Raw genomic sequence first — 16,430 nt, 5'->3', positions numbered from 1 at the left:
CTCATGGAGGTACAGACAAATATTCAAGAACTCAGGGATGAATTTGGAAAGGAGATTCAATCATTAAGAAATTCAATATCTGAAATGAAACATAACAATGGAGGGATTTAAAAGGAGATTAGATGTAGTAGAAAAGGCGATAAATGGAATAGAAATTAGAGAAGAGGAATACAAAGAAGCTGAGGCACAGAGAGGAAAAAAGATCTCTAGGAAGGAAAGAATACTGAGAGAACTGTGTGACCAAACCAAACGAAATAATATTTGCATTATAGGGAACCAGAAGAAGAGAGAAAAAATGGATATAAACTGTCTTTGAGAAGGTAATTGCTGGAAACTTCCCCACTCTGGGGAAGGAGATAGTCTCTCAGGCCATGGAGGTGCACAGATCGCCCAACACAACAGACCCAAGGGAGACAACACCAAGACATATAGTAATTAAAATGGCAAAGATCAAGGATAAAGACAGACTTTTAAAAACAGCTAGTGAGAAAAAAGATCATATACAAAGGAAAACCCATCAGGCTACCATCAGACTTCTCAACAGAAACCTTACAGACCAGAAGGGGAGTAATATGATATATTTAATGCAATGAAAAATAAGGGACTCAAACCAAGAACACTCTATCCAGCAAGATTATAATTTAAATTTGAAGGATGGATTAAACAATTTTCAGATAAGAAAAAGCTGAGAGAATTTACCTCACAGTGTATTTACCTCTCAACAGTGTATTTATGAGGGACTGCTATAGATGGAAGTGTTCCTAAGGCTAAATAGCTGTCACCAGGGGAAATAAAACCACAGTAAAGAAAGTAGATCAATTACTAAGCAGATACAAAATCAAATCAAGTACCCCCAAAGTCAATCAAGGGATAGACAAAGAGTACATAATATGATACCTAATATAAAAAGAATGGAGGAAGAAAAAGGATGAAAAAAAAAAGAACCTTTAGGTTATGTTTGCAATAGCATACTAAATGAGTTTAATTAGACTGTTAGATAGTAAGGGAATTACCCTTGAACCTCTGGTAACCACGAATCTAAAGCCTGCAATAGGAAATAAGTACATACCTATTGATTATCACCTAAATGTAAATGGTCTCAGTGCGCCAATCAAAAGCCATAAAATCACTGAATGGATAAAAACAGGAGCCGTCTAAATGCTGCCTACAAAGACTCACTTAAAACCCAAAGACATACACAGACTGAAAGTAAAGGGATGGAAAAAGATATTTCATGCAACTAATAGGGAGAAAAAAGCAGGAGTTGCAGTACTTGTATCAGATAAAATAGACTTCAAAACAAAGAAAGTAACAAGAGACAAAGAAGGACATTACATCATGATAAAGTGGTCAGACCAACAAGAGGATATAACCATTATAAATATCTATGCACCCAACACAGGATCACCTACATATGTGAAACAAATACTAACAGAATTTAAAGGGGAAATAGAATGCAATGCTTTAATTTTAGGAGACTTCAACACACTGCGCACTCCAAAGGACAGATCAACCAGACAGAAAATAAGACAGAGGCACTGAACAACGTATTACAACAGATGGTCCTAATGGACATCTACAGAACACTCCATCCAAAAGCAACAGGATACACATTCTTCTCAGTGCACATGGAACATTTTTAAGAACAGATCATATACTAGGCCACAAAAAGAGCCTCAGTAAATTGAAAAAGATTGAAATTGTACCAACCAGCTTCTCAGATGACAAAAGTATGAAAGTAGAAATAAATTATGCAAAGAAAATGAAAAAGCACACAAACACATGGAGGCTTAACAACATGCTCCTAAATAATCAATGGATCAATGACCAAATAAAAACAGAGATCAAGAAATATATGGAGACAAATGAAAACAATAATTCAACACTGCAAAATCTGTGGGATGCACCAAAGGCCATGCTAAGAGGGAAGTGTATTGCAATACAGGACTACCTCGGGAAAGAACAATCCCATATGAACACTCTAAACTCATGAGGCCCAAAGTCAGTAGAAGGAGGGACGTAATAAAGATTGGAGCAGAAATACATAAAATTTAGAAGGATACAACAATAAAAAGAATCAATGAAAGCAGAAGCTGGTTCTTCAAGAAAATAAACAAAATATATAAACCCCTAGCCAGGCTTACCAAGAAAAAAAGACAGTCTACACATATAAACAGAATCAGAAATGAGAAAGGCAAAATCATGACAGACACCACAAAAATACAAAGAAATATGAGAGAATACTATGAAAAATTATATAACAAACTGGATAACCTAGAAAAAATGGACAACTTTCGAGAAAAATACAAACTTCCAACAATGACCTAGGAAGAAACAAAATCTGAATAGACCAATTCCCAGCAAGAAAATTGAATTGGTAATCAAAAAACCCTTAAGAACAAAACACCTTGTCCAGATGGTTTAACTGCTGAATTTTATCAAACATTTAGTAAAGACATAATACCCATCCTCCTTAAAGTTTTCCAAAAAGTAGAAGAGAAGGGAATACTCCCAAACTCATTCTGTGAGGCAAGCATCACTCTAATACCAAAACCAGGTAGAGACACCACAAAACAAGAAAATTACAGACCAATATCCCTGATGAACATAGAATGCAAAAATACTCAACAAAATATTAGCAAACGTAACTCAAAAATACATCAAAAAGATCAATAATGATCAAGTAGGATTTATTCCAGGGATGCAAGGATGAAATAGCATTGGAAAATCCGTCAATATCTTCCACCACATCAACAAAAAGAACAAAAAGGACATGATCATCTCCAGAGATGCTGAAAAATTGACAAAATTCAACATCCATTCATAATAAAAACTCTAAACAAAATGGGTATAGATGGCAAGTAACTCAACATAGTAAAGGCCATATATGACAAACCCACAGCCAACATCTTATATAAGAGTGAGAAGATGAAAGCTTTTCCCCTAAGATGAGGAAAAAGACAAGGATGCCCACTCTCCCCACTTTTATTCAACATAGTTCTGGAGGTCTTAGCCATGGCAATCAGACAACACAAAGAAATAAAAGACATCCAGATCGGTAAGAAAGAAGTTAAACTGTCCCTGTTTGCACATGACATGATATTGTACATAGAAAACCCTAAAGAATCCACTCTAAAACTACTAGATCTAATATCTGAATTCAGCAACGTTGCAGGATACAAAACTAATATACAGAAATCTGTTGCATTCCTTTACTCTAATGATGAGCTAACAGAAAGAGAAATCAGGAAAACAATTCCATTCACAATTGCATCAAAAAGAATATAATACCTAGGAATAAACCTAACCAAAGAAGTGAAAGACCTATACTCTGAAAACTACAAGACACTCATGAGAGAAATTAAAGAAGATACCAATAAATGGAAACACATCCCGTGCTCATGGATAGGAAGAATTAATATTGTCAAAATGGCCATCCTGCCCAAGGTAATCCATAGATTTAATGCAATCCCTATCAAAATACCAAAAGCATTCTTCAACAAACTAGAGCATATAGTCCTAAAATTCACATGGAACCACAAAAGACCCTGAATAGCCAAAGCAATCCTGAGAAGGAAGAATCAAGCTGGGGGGATTATGCTCCCCAACTTCAAGCTCTACTACAAAGCCACAGTAATCACAATTTGGTACTGGCACAAAAACAGAACCATAGACCAATGGAATGGACTAAGAGAGCCCTGATATAAACCCAAGTATATATGGTCAATTAATATACAATAACGGAGCCATGGACATACAATGGGGAAATGACAGCCTCTTCAACAACTGGTGTTGGTAAAATAGGACAGCTACACGCAAAAGAATGAAACTGGATTATTGACTAACCCCATCCAATCCACAAAAGTAAACTTGAAGACCTGAATGTAAGTCATGAAACCATAAAACTCTTAGAAGGCAAACAGGCAAAAAATCTCTTGAATATAAACATGAGCAACTTTTTCCTGAACGCTTCTCCTCAGGCAAGGGAAACAAAAGCAAAAATGAACAAATGGGACAACATCAAACTAAAAAGTTTCTGTACAGCAAAGGACCATCAACAGAACAAAAAGGCATTCTACAGTATGGGAGAATATGTTTGTAAATGACATACCTGACGAGGGGTTAACATCCAAAATGTATAAAGAACTCACCCACCTCAACAACCACAAAGCAAATAACCTGATTAAAAAGTGGGCAGAGGGTCTGAACAGACAATTCTCCAAAGAAGAAATTCAGATGGCCAACAGGCACATGAAAAGATGCTCCACATCGCTAATCAGAGAAATGCAAATTAAAACCACAAGATATCACCTCACACCAGTAAGGATGGCCACCATCCAAAAGACAAACAACAAATGTTGGTGAGGATGGGGAGAAGGGGGAACCCTCCTACACTGCTGGTGGGAATGTAAATTAGTTCAACCATTGTGGAAAGCAGTATGGAGGTTCCTTAAAAAAACTCAAAATAGAAATACCATTTGACCCAGGAATTCCACTCCTAGGAATTTACGGAAAGAATACAATTTCTCAGATTCAAAGACATATGCAACCCTAGTTTATTGCAGCACTATTTACAATAGCCATGATATGGAAGCAACCTAAGTGCCCATCAGTACATGAATGGATAAAGATGTGGTACATATACACAATGGAATACTACTCAGCCATAAAAAAGAAACAAATCCTACCATTTGCAACAACATGGATGGAGCTGGAGGATATTATGCTCAGTAAAGTAAGCCAGGCAGAGATAGAAAAGAACCAAAATATTTCCCTCATTTGTGGAGTATAATGAAGCAAAACTGAAGGTACAAAACAGCAGCAGACTCACAAACTCCAAGGGACTAGTGGTTACCAAAGGGGAGGGGTGGGGGACGTCTGGTGGGATGGGAGGGAGAAGGGGATTGAGGTGTATTGATTAGCACACATGGTGTGTGGGCGATCATGGGGAAGACAGTGAGGAACACAGAAGGCAAATAGTGACTCTGTGGTATCTTACTACAGTGATGGACAGTGACTGCAATGGGTATGTGAGGAAGACTCAATAATATGGGTCAACGTAGTAACATTGTTTTTCATGTGAAACCTTCTAAAAGTGCATATCAGTAATACCTTAATAAATAAATAAATAAATAAAAATACATGGAGAGGTTTCCAGTTGGGTAGCCCTTTCACCATTAGAATACCTGAGTGGACCAGGGACTGCCTCTAGGGTTGTCAAGGTCCCCATATTATACTGGGACTTCCTGGGAGGCACCAGACTCTGGAGACAGAGACTGACCTGGATGGCAGCTGTCTGAGCCTCCCTGGGACCTTAGGCCAGGGGTTCCCCTGAAGGAATCACTTTCCTTAAATGTCAGGTCTGGGTTGAACCAGTTGGAGATTTTCAGCATTTTTTTCTGCAGCAGTAGGTCTCTGCCAAAAGTAACATAAACAGCCTGGAGAGCTGCCCAGGAGAATTGGGAATGGAGGCCATTCAACATGCAGCACCCCTGCCCAGGCCACAGAGACCCCAGGGCTCATGGACATGGTAGAAATCCAGGGTGATGGGTCTTCTGGGTTCTCAAACAAAAGGGATCTGTCCCCAAACCTTCCAGCTTAGTTCCACATTTTCTCTTTCTTCTTTACCCTCTCCTCAAGAAGAGCTCAGGAAAGTGTAAGAATCTAAATGCCAAAGACAGAGGGATTAGCAGGAAAGGGCTCACCCATGAAAGTGGAGGCTAGAGGTCTGGAAGGATGGGGGACAGGGGTAGGGTGTGCAGGGAGGGGATTCTGGGTGTGAGGTCTCTGACGTGCTCTGGCTCAGCCTGGGGGCAGGGCCTTTTGGGGGCTGTGGTGGGCAGGGAAGCTCCACCACGCTCATGAGATGTCCCGTTTCTCTCCATCCATGACTCCACCTGGCTGGTGGCCTGACACCCACCGAGAAACAAGAGGGGCCCCTGGTCAGGGTAGGGCCGATGTGGGAGGGAAGCTGCAACATCTGGGTGGGGGGGTTTTTCAGCCTCTCCTCTGAGGCTCTTGATCCAGTCACTGCCACTCTCGGCTCCTCATCTGGACACGGAGGGTGGACAACCTTTGGGGAAGCCTCCCAGGCAAGCAGGTTCCAAGAAGCTTTGAACTCACTCCACTTGGAGGTAGAGGGGAGCCTTGGTGGCAGCCAGGTGACACAGAGTCCTCACAGGACCCTGGGAGGCAGAGGGAGTTCCCTCACACTCTCAGATATAGAAGAGTGTCAGGATGCCCAGCGGCAGCCCAAGGGCACCCGTGAGTGCATGCTGGGGCTGTGAATGTTCTAGAATGAGAGCCTGCTGCAGGTGGGGCAGCATAGAGACCAGATGACTCAGGCCAGATGTCCAGGAACCAAGTTCTGGATCCTGGGGGAACACTGGGAAAGGGAGCATGACCTTTCTGACCTGTCCTTGACCCTGGAGGTGACCTTCATTTTAGACAAAGGGGAGAGGGGACTCCGGGAGCCCAGGACAGGCATCAGCAGGTGAGAGGAGAGGGGCTGGTGCCAGGGTGGTGGAGGAACCCCCCCCACCTGCTCCTGGTGCCACCGTCCCTGAGCTGCCTGCACTGGAGTGACCGGAGGAGGGCTGAAAACAAGAATTTTTTTTTGCAGTGGGGGACAGGGACCACAGGCCCTGGGATTTGCAAAAAGCCAGCCCTGGGAGGAGCCAGGAGGGTGGGAGCAAGGTGCAGAGAGACAGCTCAGGATCCTGGCCTGCTTCATGTGGAAGGCTTGGGAAGCTGGAGGCTGAGAGTGAGGGGTGCAGGGGAGGGTCTGAGGGGCCCATGAGAGTGGTGGGGCTCATCACCACCCCACCCTGATGGCACGGTGCATGGTCCCCTTCCTGGGTATGTTTGTTTCTGACCTGCTGCTTCTGGACAACCTGGATGACTATTTGGAGGCAACCGTGCCCCAGGAGCACAGGGGGCCAGGATCCTGAAGCTTGGAGGTGAGAATCCCCAGAGCCTGGAGCTCTCTGCACCTGGCCACCTCCCCTCCAGAGAGCCTCCCCTCTGCCCCTGGAGCTGGGCTTCTTAGGGAGGAGTAAACGGGAGGAACCATCTAGGCCTCAGTCTTTGTCCCAGGGCAGGTGGAGCTCAGGGCTGCACGGGGCAGTGTCTGAGCTACACTGGCTGTCCCTCAGGCCCTGCCCAAGGGGAGGGATGTTGCCCCTTCAAGGCAGGAAGCACATCAGGAGGCTGCCAGTGTCTTCCAGAGGCCCCAGCCTCCCCACCTGTCATCAGAGGGTTGTACAGGAAGGCTGGCCTCATCTCCCCTGTCCCTTTTCTGGACACCCAAGTCTGGCTTTAAGTCCTGGGAGAGGAAATCCCAGGGCAAAATACCTCTAAAAATGAAATCAGTCAAAGGGAGAAATAAAGTTTAAAATCTGTTTATTGTTTACAAACTGCAGTCTGGGGCAGTCTCTCTTGCCTGCTCTGGCAGAAGCAAGCAAGCAAAAACCTCACCTTAACCTCTCAGGTTCAGATAAACCCTTGGTTGCCAAGGTAATTACCCACTGATATGGAGATAAACTTCTCTCCACCCCTGAGGATATGCAAATGAACTAAAGCCAGGGGAGATATTCTGTAAATACTATAATTTTACCTATAGGCCACCACTCCAGAAATCTTGCCTTACAATCTACTCGTTCCCCCTCTTCCGCAATGGTCCCTGGCCAAAAAAACGGGAGCATTGTGACCAGACTGACATACAATAGCAACAGCAATAAAATCATGACAATCTTCAAGCTGGAAGATTCACCTAGGTTCAAAGTCTTATGCAGTTTAAGTCCATAGCTCGTCCATTCCATAGGCAGGCAGTAGCTGAGGGTTCACAGCAATCATCATGCGGCAGCTGCAGCCGGGAGGTGCATGCAGGCCACAAGGTCTGTAGGAGAAAATAACCTTAAGGGCGATAAGATACATGTTTTAATGATACCAGCATAGGAAAATCTTGTCCATCAGGTAGGATACAAGCAAGAGTGTTCCTCTGATAGGAAAGTGGCAGGAATGGGCTCTCGTCCTGGTCTAGTATACCAGACTTTCACCCCCTTCCCTGTGGGAGTTACAGATGGGTCAATATAAAGGGCTACGGGAGGTACATGCACCGGCCATAAAGATAAAACAAAACTTCCCCGCAAGATGCTCTTACCTCCTGGATGTTTTGGGTACACTACTATGATCTTTGGGGGCCACTGCTGTTACTCCAGGAATAGACACAAGGACAGTTGCCAGGCGTTTCCCCTAAGGTGCCAGAAGAGCCAGCCATCGCTGGTCCATGTGTTGAGATGTCTAGGGCCACGTCCATTCAGCCGTGTCTGCAGGGCTTAACGCAGTAGGGGCTGGCAGCAGGGTGTGGCTCTGCTGGCCATATCCTGGCTTCAATAACTCTTCTTTGGCTTGGATGTACAGTTGTGTAGGAGACGCAGCAAGGTGTGTGAGCAAATCCACAGGGCTCAAAGCTCCTTTACATGGCTTCTTATTCAAACGCTGCACTGTCCATAGGCGAGCTGACCAGCCCTGTAGACTATTGGTGTCCGAATTCAGGCCAGATTTCAACATCCATATCATGCCTGCCCCAGTAGGATTACATGGTATATGAAATTTCCACTTTATTCCTAATTGCTGCACCCATTGTTGTAACACATGTCCAGTGAAGTGGGTGCCCTGATCACTCTCAATCACCTGAGGCCAGCCATAGGCTGCAAAGAGATGCTCTAGGCCCCTCTTGGTGGTTTGCTGATCGGCACATGCAGGATAAGCAACCAAATGTTCATAGCTGTGTCCACACAAGTCATGGCATACCGATATCCTTCTGATATGGGCAGAGGCCCAATGTAGTCTATTTGCCACCTGACAAGGGATATAGGCCCCCTTACTACTGTCCCATGTTGCCGTGGGAATCGGTATAAGTCCCTCTTAGAGCACACAAGGCACTCCTACTGGGCTCTGCTGACTTCTTCAAAGGTCAAAGGCAAGCCCCACTGACGGGCTACAAGCCCACATTGTCTTTTGCCCCGCATGCAACAATGCTGGTGTAGCCATTGGGCCACATCAGAGGCAGGCTTTCCTTCTAGCCAATGCACCTGGGCCAGTGTGTCTGCTTCATCATTCCCTGGGGATGCCAAAGGCATATAGCAAGTCGCATGATATACAGTAACAATCTTAGCCTGACCAGACACCCATAAGTCTTGCACCCAAATGGGCTGGTGATCAACCATGTCAGCAGCCACAGGATCAAGCCGATAGCCCAGCTGTCAGTGCAGACAACTATGGGGGATGGCTCTTAGGTGATCATGGGCCATACTGTCCACAAGTCACCCCATTGACTGCTCTTCCCCTCTCCATCCATATTGTCTCAGTCTTAAGACCAGAGCCATCTGTGTACCATGCATCTTCAGGTATAGGAGCTTTTCCGTCCTGATAAAGGAGTCTCAACTACCAATAGCTCAAAAGCAAGTTCTTCCTGTTTTCCACTGGTTATAGGTCACTGGCCCCAAAGAGTGTTGGAGTTCTCCACTTAAGGGGCTAGTAAATATGCACCCTATTTGGCCAGTGTAGGTGTCTGTGCCACGCCACTCCGTGGCCTTTGGGTCCAGTCTCACACCCTCCCTGCAATGGGATAGGTGGTTATTACCTTGGTGGGAACTGTTCCAGCAATGGGCTCCACAGCCAGCAAGGCATGGTACACACCAGCCAGCTGTCTATCAAGGTGTACTGGACCTGTTCCTTTCCATAGTTGTGACCAGAATCCAAGGTTGCTGTGTCTGTATAAGCTGCTGCAAAGACCCCGTTCATAACCATCTTTGGTTACATGAACATCTAGTTCACAGGGCCTTGAGTCCATTACATTCAAGACCAGTACAGCCTTGAATGCCCACATGGCAGCAGTAAAAGCACCTGCACATGTCTCATCCCAGTCCCACCTGACGCCCTTTCATACCAACCAGTATAAGGGCTTCAGAATTTGTGCCAGGTGCAGGATAAACACTCTCCAGTAGCCCAAAAGACCCCAAAACTCTTGCAATACTGCCACAGTGATAGGGGTGTGGAAAGCCTGGACCTTGTCCATGACTGCTTCAGGAACAATTTTCATTTTATCAGACCAGACAACCCCCACGAATTTCACAGACAAACCAGGTCTCTGAACCTTGGAGCTGTTCACAGCCCATCCTTTTTCCTGTAGATGTTGCAAGTCTAGGAACTGTCCTGTCTAAATTTGAAAGAGAATCAGATGTGAGCATAATATCATCAATGTAGAGATACAACTGCACCACTTGAAGTTTCCTCCATGTGCTCAGGTCCTGGGCTTCAAGTCCAAGACAGATGGGGGGACTGTGGAGGTATCCCTGTGGAACAGTGTATGTCCACTGCCAGCCTTCCCATATGAAGTCAAACTGTTCCTGGCTTTCCTGTGCTATGTTAAAACAAAACATTAGCAACGTCTACTACATAATGATGTTCCCAACTCATGGCTGAGGGTGTCCAGAATGTCTTAATACAGAGTGGACAGCAGCATGTAAAGGGGGTGTGAATTCATTCAGTTCCCTGTAGTCCACAGTCATACGCCTGGAGCCGTCTGGCTTTCTCACTGGCCAAACTGGGGAATTAAAAGGACTATGAGTGGGCTTTATGATCCCCACCTTCTCCAACTCCTGTAGAGTTTCTCCAATTTCCTCGTGTCCCCCACCAGGCAATTTATACTGCTTAGTATTTGTCACCCACTGAGGTATAAGCAGAGGTACAGGTGGGTGCTGAGCATGTCCCCTCAGAACTGCTTTACCACACATACCCTCAGTCTGAACTCACCTGCAGGGGTCTGTAAGCAGAGGCTTTGCAGGATATCTACCCCCAAAATATATTCAGGGATGGGAAAAATGTACATGGTATACTCCTTTGGGGGTAAACGCCCTATCCCCAAGGAGATTTGGGCTTTCTTCACTCTAATTTCCTTACCTGCATAGCCATCTATCACAGCAGGTGTCCTGGGAAAGTGCTCAGGGTTGACATGAACCAGGGAACACTCAGCCTGTGTCCAAGAGCACCAGTACAAGTTGAATACTCACAGGGAACCAATGAATTGCGAATTCTACATGTGACCTTCAGTCCCCACCTATCCCCCAAGGTGGGGACTTTGACGCCCCTCCTCAGTCAAACTGTGATGCTCAATCGTCCTCCCGTGGGGATGAGGGCTCAGGCGAACCCTGAGTACTGTCTCCCATGAAGTTTTGCAGGGACACAGGCCAGGCATTAGGCCTTGACTCTGGTTTCCATGTCCTGGACCTCAGTGGCTGGAACTGCTGCTCTGGCTTTAATTGGTGCCACAGTTCTAACAATATTCTATTGGGCTGCCCATTGAGTTTTTCTTTCACTAACCTGGCCTCTATCAAATCAACCCACATCTGGGTCCTTGAAACCTTCACAGGGCCCTTTGCACCTCTCCTTTCAGTCGTGGCCTGTACTTCCCTCCATGCCCTTATTGTTTCAACCTCCCCCAGACCTGCTAAAGTATGAGTAGCCTCACTTATGGGTTGCCCTAGATGGGGGGCAAGAGTAGTCACTAGGGACCCAAAGAGAGATGGGGGAGCTGTATGCAGCACCAGGTTTCTCGTTCCTACAGTGAACACCTCATCAGCACCCTGGAGGTCCATAGGATAGAGACATTTCATACCCAATTCCCAGAGAACCTGTTGGAGCTTTGCATGTTTTCCAACTACTGGGAAAACATGGTAAATCACCCTGATTAGACCAAACTACCCTGACAACAGCTGTCAGCCATTCCAGGAGTGTCTTGATTCCCTGAGGAATGATGGGCATTTTGCAACCACTGCTGGAGGGAAGGATGAGTCTTCAGGGAACCCATTCTACTCATCTCAGTACCTGACACAACATTTTCCATCCCCATACCCCAGAAACATAAAAACCACATAGGCAGAGATTCTGATGGCCTCTGCCTATACCTGACGCTCATGTCCACCAGCTCATCCTTGCTATAGGGACCAAGCAGAGTGCTACACAACCTGGGGAAGGGGCAGCTGCTCCCCCGGAGGAGCCCGGAGTTGTTTCATTTTTCTTAATTACAGCTGGATGGGCCTTTAAAACAGGAAAGGATAGTACCTCCAGCAGTGGCCTGGGTAGCAGATCCACCCATGGCCCTGCCTCCTCTTCTCTCTCCAGCATCTCCAGCATCTCCACCATCTCCGGGGCTGAAGGCACCACTGTGTCCTCCCCCTCCCCTATGACCGCCTGCAACATGGCTTCTCCTACCTCCTCCCCCCTCGCCACCGCTAAGGAATCTTCTAGGAGCATGACCTGCCTTTTCAGCAGCTGTCTCTTCTCTAAAAGCATCCCATAGGTTATCACTCAGCTCCTCCAAGCGATTAAGTGTGTTCTCTCTCCTACCCAAGTCCCTCTCTCCTCACTAACCCTCTTAATAATCCTCTTTCTCCTATATAACATTTTCCATTATCTCATTGAAAAGAGACCCTAAAATGCCAGCTGCTATACGGCCCCTGAGGGTCTCCACAGGCAGTCTTCCAAATGCACCTTCCAGTGTTACCACCCTTCCCCAGTTCTGGGGAAGGCCACACCCCTCCAGGAGGTACTTTACCCTAGACCAATTTTCCACTAGGGGCTTCCAAATTGAAAGCCCCACAGCTGAGGGGATAACAGGCGAAGCTGCACCCTCTGCCACTGCATCCACTAGGGCCTCCCTGCCACCCACGGGGGGGCGGCTTCTGGGCATCTCCCTACCATTTCTAGTGGCAGCCCTCCCAAAGGTCATACCCATTATGACAGATTTTGGGTTCAGAGGAATCCTTAACTGTCCTCGATGTAATGACTGAACATCAGCCTATGGTCTGCTGAGAGTAGACAGCATGGGACAGGAGAGCTCTCCCTAGGTGAGATGAGGTCAACCTCTGCAATGAAGGCTGACCAGGCCATGAGAAGCCCTGTGTGGGGCAGACGCCCTGGTGGCTATGGGCTATGTGACCAGGCTGGCTGCTTGGTGTCACCATTCAAACTCTTCCATATGACTATGTTGGCTTAGCTCTGAAAGACTGCCTGGACCATAGGTACCATCCCTGGGGCCTATCATCTCCTGCATCCTGCCCTACTTGGTAGGGCCTGGAAAACAGGACATCACTGAGCCCTTCAGGGGCCACAGACACAGGTGGGTGCAGATGATGTGCTGAGCCCTCCCAGAACAGGATTGTGCAGCTCCAGCAGAGGTGGCATCCCCCAGGCTGGACAGATCATGGTACATAAATCTAACCATCTGGCCGCCCACCCAGGGCACTTACTCTCCTTCCTTTTGAAATATGTGAGCAGGGTAAACTGTTCAGAACTAACTTCAATGGGTTCTTTTTTTAGGTGAAAACCAGAGAATCTTGTGAATGGGCATGTCTCCACAGCCGTGTCTCCCCTCCTGTCTGCCCTTTCCAAGCTGAGCTGCCTCTCTGGCAGACATCAGCCTCTGGGGATGGATTACTTCCTGGTATGCATGGCTGGTATCCAGGCTCCCAACCTTTCCTCCCTCTACTTGTCCATGTGGCCTCTACCCTACAGGGGCCACAGTGAATGTTCAGTAAGGGCTTTGAAGATTTAGCTTCCTGAGGGCAAGTAAGCCTGCTGTGGGGCTGTTGTCACTGGATACACCAAGACACCAGTGTCCCTTTGTCGGCAAACACTGTCGTTTTTCTTAACACCTGAACCAGATCAAGAAATTTACAAAAGGTTCTACAAAGGGGACATGCAAAGGGCTGTGTGAGGAAGGGCTCAGTGCTGTCTTCCCTCAGTTCTCAATTATGGCAGACAACCCAAAAACAGAATTCCCAGGAGACTCCTATGAGGAAGGAGTTGTATTTGAACTAACGTCTGTATAACCCTCAGGGCCAGCTGTCCTCCTGGTGCCACTGAGGGTCTCCTCTCAGGAGCCTGGGCTGGGCCTTGAGCCCTCGAGGGGTCTCTCCTCACTGCCCATGACCCGTGGAGCCCACTAAAGGAACCCAGCCTCATCCTGTACATGTGGCAAAGCCCACCATGCGTTTCTGACCTGAAAGACCTAAAGGGGACAGGCCCAGCCTTATAAATGAGAGAGGAGCCAGACACCCAGACTGAGCCAGCTCTGCCTCAGGCCTACTGTGTACAACAGTGGCTTCTGCTCTTACCTCCTACACAGTAAGTGCATGCTTCCTCACCTGTAATGTTATTGCAGGAGTTTATCAGAAGTTAGAATACAGAGGGATGGCAGGTTCAGGGAGTGACTGGCAGGGGCATGGATAAAGCCACCCCTTCCCCCTGCTCAATTTAGCTGCACCCTCACTGGGAAAACCACGTCCTCCAGGGATTTAAATCCTTTGTCTGCCCCATACACTTGGTTCTCTTTCTGCAGTGCTATTCAGCTGCAAGAAGAGAAGATTGGTGACCAGGGATTGGTGGCTCAGAGGTGCCCATTCCAGGAGACAGTCTCGAGTTTATCACAAGATAGAATACAGAGGGATGGCAGGTTCAGGGACAGTGGCTGGCAGGGGCATGGATTAAAGCCACCCCTTCCCCCTGCTCAATTTAGCTGCACCCTCACTGGGAAAACCACGTCCTCCAGGGATTTAAATCCTTTGTTGGCCCCATACACTTGATTCTCTTTCTGCAATGCTATTCAGCTGCAAGGAAGAGAAGATTAGTGACCAGGGATTGGTGGCTCAGAGGTGGCCATTCCAGGGGACAGTCTCTTGCCTCATGCCATGTTAGGCACCAAGGGCCAGACCCTGGCATCTGCCAGCAGCCCACCCTCAGAGAAGGGAAAGCTCTTCCACCCTCACCTGTTGTGTCGGTTTTACGTGACACTCGTTCATTATTTTTTTCTGCAGGACCATCTGCTGTGCAGACACTTGGGGTGGGTTACTGGCCCATCTTCTGGGCAATCCTGTGAAAGCCACCTTTGAAACCTTTGGTCAACTAGACTCACAGATGGCACCTGGTTACTTCTTCAGAATTACCTGGTCTTTAGAATAGTCTTTTACACCCACCAGGTAAACCTTGGCCCCCAAATTCTAAACATTCTTAGCCTAAGAGAAGACACGGAGTATAAAATACCCAAACACCAAACAAGGAGCACCGTGCTGGTGGGGCAGACTGGACTCACTTCATGTTTAGTCTCCTAAAAGGTCTTTGGCGGCAGCTTCCCAGCAGACAAAGTGATCATCAGGCTGACAATGTTGTAATTTGCAGGAGAGGCAAGAGCGGCCCGGGCACGCTGGTAGAGCTGCCACAGGTCCCAGCTCTGCTGCCAGGGTCCCAGCACTGCTCCCCACACTCACCCCCCTGAGAAGCCGACGCCCAGACCCGAACATCTGCCATCCACACCCCTGGAAGGCTGCGTAGCTTATTCCTGGGACAAGAAGGGGCCCTAGCCCAGGACCCACTTTGCACATGAGGAGACTGAGCCCAGCTCAGGGTTCTTCCTACAGAACTGTCACTTCTACCCGATGGTACAATCTTTGCCCTGAAAGGCAACTCCAGCAATTTCACTGGACAAGCATCACTTGACAGATGAGCAAAGGCAGGAGAGCAGGCACACCCACCATGCAAAATTCTCACAGGTCTGTGCAGGCCTGGCCCAGCTCCAGACCTCACCTGGGGCACTCCTGGAGCCATGTGCAAACCCAGGTTCAGGGCACAAAGTCACAGGCACTTGGGCAGCATAGCTAAGGACAGCATGGGCCCTGAAGACTGGGGTCTCACCATGGGCAGAAGAGTTGCTGCCCAGAGGTGAGATCTGAGGGCCCCAGATCCAGCACTGCCCTGTCCAGCCCCAGGTTGAGGCCTGGGACGCACGGCCAGCTCAGGCCAAAGCAGGCCCTGCCCAGCCCAATGCAAACACCCTCTTCTCCTCTCCCCAGTTTCAAAGATTTCCCACTGACCGCAAGCACTCCCCAATGTGCCGCCCCTCTGAGCCCACCGCAGCCCCTGCCCAAGACCCACCTCCCCTGGCATCTCTCTTGTCTGAGTTCTCTCTCCCCTGGGAGAGCTGCCCCTCCAGCCCTGCTTCCAGTTCTGCTCATAAAAGGGACTCCAGGATCCTGATGCCCTATTAGGACCACTTCCTTAAAATATCACTCTCCCAGACGGGATTTCACATCTTTCCAATTCCTGAGCCCACTCCTGTCCTGAACACTCTATCCAAGAAGTGAGCTTCAATCTCACTTCCCAGAGAGGGTCACGGAGGTCCTCCATGCGCCTACCCATAGCTTCTCTAGTTTTATGAGGCCTGGGCCCTGGGTCCCCATCTTGGAGGTGGCAGTGTCCTCCTCCTTCTCCTCCTGTCTGGCAGTTGCTCCTCCAAAGGCCCAGGTCCAGCATCCTTGCTTCTCTCTCTCCCCGCTCTCTGTGAGAGTCCCTCTCATGGAATGGATTTCTAC

The 16,430-nt window shown here is 47.5% G+C and overlaps 1 protein-coding gene across 10 annotated transcripts in view; it reads right to left on the bottom strand.

Moving 5' to 3' along the window:
• Positions 1 to 16,430, bottom strand: part of LOC118919760 (uncharacterized) — a 194,862-nt gene that overhangs the window by 121,649 nt on the left and 56,783 nt on the right. For 5 of the 10 annotated variants that reach the window (XR_008993316.1, XR_008993309.1, XR_008993311.1 and 2 more), the window contains one exon: positions 7,385 to 10,222. The exons of 3 other annotated variants lie outside the window; for them this stretch is intronic. The gene's annotated coding sequence lies outside the window, so the exon portion shown is untranslated. Of the gene's footprint in view, positions 1 to 7,384; positions 10,223 to 16,430 lie in introns of those variants that run through there. 2 more of the 10 variants (XR_008993315.1, XR_008993314.1) reach the window with 2 other exon arrangements.

Source organism: Manis pentadactyla, chromosome 13, assembly GCF_030020395.1.
Source record: "Manis pentadactyla isolate mManPen7 chromosome 13, mManPen7.hap1, whole genome shotgun sequence".
Classification (NCBI taxonomy): Eukaryota; Metazoa; Chordata; class Mammalia; order Pholidota; family Manidae; genus Manis; species Manis pentadactyla.
The sequence above is the reverse complement of the archived record's forward strand: the minus strand, read 5'-3'. Positions and strand labels throughout refer to the sequence as shown.